Source organism: Hemiscyllium ocellatum, chromosome 35 (assembly GCF_020745735.1).
Source record: "Hemiscyllium ocellatum isolate sHemOce1 chromosome 35, sHemOce1.pat.X.cur, whole genome shotgun sequence".
NCBI classification, from domain to species: domain Eukaryota; kingdom Metazoa; phylum Chordata; class Chondrichthyes; order Orectolobiformes; family Hemiscylliidae; genus Hemiscyllium; species Hemiscyllium ocellatum.
Genome location: NC_083435.1, coordinates 32,806,603 through 32,813,443, shown reverse-complemented (window position 1 = coordinate 32,813,443; position 6,841 = coordinate 32,806,603). Strand labels below are relative to the sequence as shown.

Here is a 6,841-nt window from a genome sequence, read left to right as displayed (position 1 = left end):
ATCCTAGTTGCTCAGAGGACATTGAGTTTGAATGAGATGCGTGTGGATCTGGCGTTATATTGTAGCTGATCCGCCACCCTAAATGACTCTGGTGAATCAAATGATGAAATAATAACAGGTACCTCCACTCACCAGCGTGACAGCAGAATGGACATTGTCAGCATTGAAAATAAGCGTTACTTTAAAATATTGCACGAAACAATAAGGGAATTTGTGGACAGATGTCCATGGAGTGAAGCAGACATTGAAAGAAAGTGTTTTTTTTGTATTTTTCAATCCTAAGTACATCTTGCAAAAAGGTTGTATTCTGAAGAAATTGGGAGTGTGCATCAAGAAAAGTAAGTCGTTCATTTTTAGTCACCGTCACAAGAACAAAATGTCAAGCACGCCTTTTGTCATAACTCAGACGTAGTGAATGCGAAATGGTTCGTTGAAGCATTTCATTATATTCTTTTTCCTGCGCCTGAACTTCGTGTCCATGATGGTGTAAGAATCTCCCACAATCTGAAGATGTGCAGAATGGCAGAACTGGCCATGTGACATTCGCCACAGTTTTCAAGGATGTGTTGGTTATGTGAATTTGTCAGGTGTAAATACAGGATAATGGGGTAGGGGAATGCGTTCTGATTGGGTTACTCTTTGCAGCGATGGTGTGGACTTGTGGAGTCGAAGGACCTGTTCCGCACTGTAATTATTCTATTTTAAAATGTGCTGATTGAGGCTATAATTTTCGTGCACATATTCACCAAGACACCCCTTTAGGCAACTATAGATGGTAATCATGGACTATCAAAGAGTCAAAGTTTGCATACGCACAGAGAATATACAACCTTTTTCAAGATAGTGGCAATATGCAGAGCATGTAGAAGAGTAGTAAGACCACCAACAGCCACAGCATAGCATCACCTGCTTGTGCTGGTGATATCCACCCTCCCGGATAATTTGAATAACTTATTTGCATGGTTTGAGGCATGAAATGATGTGGAAGCTAGGAGGACCATCTCGCCTCCCAATGACTAGGTTTTGAGTCTTATCACGACTGACGTGAGGAAAACTCTATGCAGAGTCAACCCACATTAGACTACTGGTCCACATAACATCGCATGCAGAATGCTCAGAGAATGCTCTGACGTGCTGGTGGACGTTCTCTTGGACATATTTAACATTTCTCTGAGTTGTGTCATAGATCCAACGTGCTTCAAGGCAACTACCATCGTCCCTGTGCCTAAGAATTCTTCAGTTTCTTGCCTCAATGACTACTGTCCAGTTGCATGAACACAAAACATCATGAATTGTTTCGAGAGGCCCGTGATGAGGCATATTAGGAGCCTGCTGCCCACCGCCCCAACCCACCTTCCCTGGACACTCTGCAGTGTATGCATCATTCCAACCACTCAACAGATGATGCTATCTCCACCACCCTGCATCTGGCCCTCACCCACCTGTTGAAGAAGGACACCTACATCAGATTACTGTTCATTAACTTCAGTTCTGCATTCAGCAGTATCATTCGTCAGCGCCTGTTTGGAAAGCTGAGTGCACTGCGCTTGAATACGTTCCTCTATAACTGGACCCTGGACCTAATGACTGGGACACCTGAGACAGCCCGGATTGGGAACAGCATCTTCAAAATCATCACACTGATGACGGGGAAACCGCGGGGCTGTGTGCTCAGTCGACTGCTGTTCACCCTGCGTTCATACGATTGAGCATTGATGTCCAACGGAAATTCTATTATTATCTTCACTGTTGACACTGCGGTGGTGAGTCTTAATCACAGGAATGAAGAACAAGCATACAGAGAGAAGATGCTGTGCTAACAGACTAGTGCAGAGCCAACAAACTGTCTATGAACGTGGACAAAACGAAAGAGATGGCTGTTGATTCAGGAGGGCACAGAGCGATCACTCTCTGCTGGATGTCGATGGCTCCTCCGTGGAGATTGTAAAGCGCACCAAATTTCGTTGCAATCATCTAGCAGATAATCTCACCTGGTCATTCAACACGGCCTTCATAGCCAAGAAAGCCCAGCAGCGTCTCTGCTGTCTGCGGAGGTTGAGGAAAGCTCCTGTCCTCACCACCTTCTAAACAGGGTTAATTGAGAATACGCTGAGCAGCTGCATCACTGCTTGGTTCGGAATTGCACTGTCTTGAATCATAAGACCTGACAACGGGTCGTGAGGACACCTGAGACGATCCTTGAAATAGGGAGGTATTTATGCTAGGCTGAGTGAAGGTGAGTCATGGCTTCAGAAGCAAATATAGCAATAAATTTGCTAAATTTACTATCTACTCGCTTCCACAGCCATATTTCCTTCCTCAGTTCCAATTTATTGCTACCTTTGTTTCTGGAGCCATGACTCACCTTCTCTCAGCCTAGTATAAATGCTTCCCTATTTTTCACTTTTGTTTAGCTTTGACAAAGGGCCAGTTAGACTCGAAACGTCAGTTCTTTTCTCTCCTTACAGATGCTGCCAGACCTGCTGAGATTTTCCAGCATTTTCTCTTTTGGTTTCAGATTCCAGCATCTGCAGTAATTTGCCTTTGTTGAAATCTTCATCTCTTCTCTACAGACATCTTCACCACACGCTGCATCTGCAAGGCCAACAGCATGGTGGACGACCCCACAGATATTTGATTCAAATTCTTCACACTCCTGCCATCTGGCAAAAGTAAGCAGAGCATTCAATCACTCACAGTCAGACTCTGCAAAAGTTTCTTCACCTCAGCCATCAGATTTCTTGACACTGTATGATCACACTCTCTTCCATTTGAAATTTTTGGATGATGTATTGAATGGCTGCTAAAATAATATTTTATTAACGATCATTCCATGTTACATTGTAATTTGTCCACCATTGAATCTATTGTCTTGACTTGTCAGGAATAACTGCGCTGTCTTGCATGCACTTTTTATGCAATTTAAGCTGTCTTGTGTATGACTGTACTGTCGTGTAGACTGTGTGTTCAAATAGCAATTTGGTCATGAAGCAACATTGCCTTCTTTTTATTGTGTCAGATGTATATGGTAGAAATGACAAATAAGCTCCTCTCCTCGCGCTCTCATTTACTCTACTGTCTCTTATCACCCTCCAAGGCCCCAAAGACTTATTCCAATCTACTAGAGATTTTCCTGGATTTCCTCAAACCTGATATACTGTATCTGTTGCTCCTGGTGTGGTCTCCTCCATATCAGAGTGATCTAGCGCAAAACTGGGGACTCGTTCCGGGAACACCGATTGTCCACTGTGATTTTTTACAGATCTATATTTAATGGCAAGGTTTTTGGAAGTGTTGCTGAACAAAGAGACCGTGGAGTGAAGCTTCATAATTTCTTCAAAGCAGAGTCGCATGTTGATAGGATAGTGAAGAACGTGCTTAATATTCTTCCCTTCGTTGGTGAGAGCATTAGTATTGTAGTTGGGAGATCATGATGCGACTATACAGGACACTGGTTAAGTCACTTTCGGAATACTGCATACAATTCTGGTCTCGTTCCTATCAGAAGCATGTCGCGAAACTTGAACAGGTTCACAAAAGATTGACAGGGACTTTCCCTGGGTTGGAGGATTTGAGCGGTAGGGAGTGGCTGAATAGGCTAGGGCTGGCTGAGGGGTGACTTTATAGAGGTTTATGAAATCACGATGAACATGAATAAGGTAGATAGAATAGATTTTTTTTCCCTCGGGTGGTGAAGTCCAAATCTAAACATATGTTTAGGATTCGAGTTGAAAGCTGTTCAAGGAATCTAAGGGACACCTTTTTTCACGCAGAGGGTGGTATGTGCATGGAAGGAGCTGCCAGAGGAAGTGGTGGAGTCTGGTACAATTCAATCATTTAAAAGCAACCTGGATGATTTTGTGAATAAGAAGTGTTTAGCGGGATAAAGGCCGAGTGCTGGCAAATGGGAATAGATTAGTTTAGGATATCTGGTCTGCATGGACGAATTGGACCAAGGGGTCTGTCTCCTTGCTGCACATCTGTATGACTCTGTGACAATGATAATGTGGAATAATCCCAAATTGTGGGTCTGAAATATCATCTCAGCTTGTCATTCATCAGATCGTAGAAAATGAAGCATGCATCCTTTGCAGTTACCTGTTTTACCTTGCTTCCCACCCATCCGAACATTCAAATTTCACGATTATTCTCTACTTGCATTGAAATTTACTCATGTTGGATTTTGATGTTTTTGTTTCCTCTCTCGACATATATTTTTTTCTTTTCGCTGGCTTGTTCAGTTTTCAATTTACTTCTGATTGTTTGCAATCGAAAATTGACTTCGAATGAAATGTGAAGCTCTGGCTGCAATTTATTCAATAACCATAAAGCGGCGACTTCCAAAGGAATCAACGCTGTGAGCAGGACTCGAACCTGCGCAGGGAACCCCCATTGGATTTCGAATCCAACGCCTTAACCTCTCGGCCATCACAGCTCTGTCAGCATACATAATTTTCATAGTGAAACAACCGAATCCATGAAACATGTAAGTTGTTGGAAGAACAAATTGTCAGGACGCAATGAATTTTACCAAATCCTTTGCAGAGACCCAGGCAAACGTCACCTTTTCAGGTTGACAGGCGCTCATCGCAACCTGGATTCTGACAGAGCTGAACTTGCGGAAATGACTCTTTGTAGGACTTACACAGTTACCGAATTTACACCACACGAAAACAAGCCATTTGCCTCATCGTATCCGCATTTCCGATCGATGTCGACTAAATTGTCCAGTACCTGGTCCCGAAGTGGATATGCCGCTGAGTTTTAATATTCAGCGCAATAGGATGTCAGAAATGTACATGAAAATTATCTAAACACTGGCGTACATGAGAGGAAAGTTATCGAAGTTAGAACGAATGCAGAACCGATTTACAGGAATAGTTCCAGGAATGAAACTCTTATGTCCGGACATCATCTAAAGAACTTGTGAGTATAAGAGAATAAGATTGACCGAAGAGTTGGAGCTGGAAACCGGTTTGGCGGAATTCAATTGCATTCTATTTGTGGTTGTTCTCGAGTCATCAGGTCATAGAGCAATACGGCAAGGAAAACGAACCTTCGGTCCAACTTGAACATGTTGAGCAGATATCCTAAATTAATCTGTTCTCATTTGTAAACATTTGCCCTACATCCCGCTAAATCCATGTTATTCATATACCCATCCAGGTGCCATTAAGTCTTGCATTTGTACCAGTCTCCACCACTTTCTCTGGCAGCTCATACGAGACAGGCATGAAAAAGATGCCCTTTAAATCTTTACCGTCTCATTTTAAACCTATGCTTCTAGTTTTGGGTTCCCTCACCAGCGGGAAAAAAATACCTTCTAGACTCTATCTGTGCCCCTCATGATTTAATAAATAGCAACTATTTGAATTCATCATACTTGCCAATTGCAAAGATGTGTAGATTATTTTGTCGAAGGTAACAGCTTGAGAACTGATTGATGTAGAATGTCTGATGCACAGACTTGTAGAAATGCAGCTTGGCGTGGTTTTTAATAAGTCATTGATGTCTCGCAGCAGTTTCAGAAATCTGTTGTGAACGCTGCAGAATGCCAACCTTTCCAGCTGAAGGATTTTAGGGCACGAGAAAGAAGTCTTAGTTCCAATGTATGGTTGCCCGATTAGACCGGACTTGAGATACAGTCCTCAATTTAGGAAAGATACTATTACGGTGTAAGGAATACCAAGAATGTTCATTAGGCTTGACACAATAGATGGGCGTTTGTCCTGTGAATTGAAATTGAGGAAATCCGGCCTTAATTTTCTACAGCTTCAAACATGACAGGTAATCTTATGGAAAGTTGCAAAATATTTGAAGAGATAAACAGGATAGCAGATTTAAATGGTGTTACCTCCTTACTGAATCTAGAAGCAGTCGAGTACAATTTCAAAATAAGGTATTTTGATTTATGACCACGATGAGGACTATTTAATTTTAGTCTAAGCCTTGAGAAGTTTTACAATTCTCCACTACAGTGAGCCGTGGATATTCGGTCTTTGAGTGCCTTTAAGTTGTGTAATGACTTGCCTGGTACTGTAGTTAACGCAGTCATATTAGGCGTATTTAAACAGTCCGTGGCTAAGAATATGGATGATGATGCGATAGTGTAGGGTTAGATTAGTTCGTATTGAGGGCCGAAGGGCCTGTTCTGCATTGTATTGTTCTATGTTCGATATTCTATACTAAGTCTCGATTCCTCGTTCGATACTCTGCAACCAGATTGAAAACATTCAGCTACTCTCTCTCTATTCCTGTGCGACTTTTATGCATTTCAATCAGATTCTGTTCCATTTTTCTAACCTCAAGTGGATACATAACTAGCTGAGCCAATCTATTCTTAAGTGACAATACTGCCATTTCAAGTGCTCCTGTACTCCCTATCTGGTAAGTGCATCCTCTTTAAGGCGGGGAGATCAAAAGTGGAGGCAGAATTCCATGTTAGTCTCTATATCTATATTTTCATTGACTGTTCTGTAAAGACACCCAGGTCCTAAATGAAAGGCTATGTTTCCCAATATATAATATTTAAATAAGAAGCCACCTTTCTGTTTTCACATCAGTTTGCATGATTACTTATTCACACTGCGCTACATCACCTTGCTTGCATGTGCAATGTTTCTAGAATGCCCTGATGCTTCCATTTATCTTCCTCACTCAAACACCACTTAGTTTTATTTTGCAGCAATATACTGTTAATCAATGCATCAGCGAGAGAAAAAATAGACAGTTTGATTCCATTCTTATTTAGTTTGCCAACTAATTCAAATCCATATCAGAATATCCCCCCAAATTTCAAATCTTTCAATTTTTGCAATTAACTTCTCCATGTGAGGCCTTA

The 6,841-nt window shown here is 41.8% G+C and overlaps 1 non-coding gene across 1 annotated transcript; it reads right to left on the bottom strand.

Annotated features, from left to right (window-relative positions):
* Positions 1-4,353: 4,353 nt before the first annotated feature.
* On the bottom strand, positions 4,354-4,435 carry trnas-cga (transfer RNA serine (anticodon CGA)). Its single transcript has one exon. It is a non-coding gene; the product is annotated as a tRNA-Ser (tRNA).
* Positions 4,436-6,841: the final 2,406 nt, after the last annotated feature.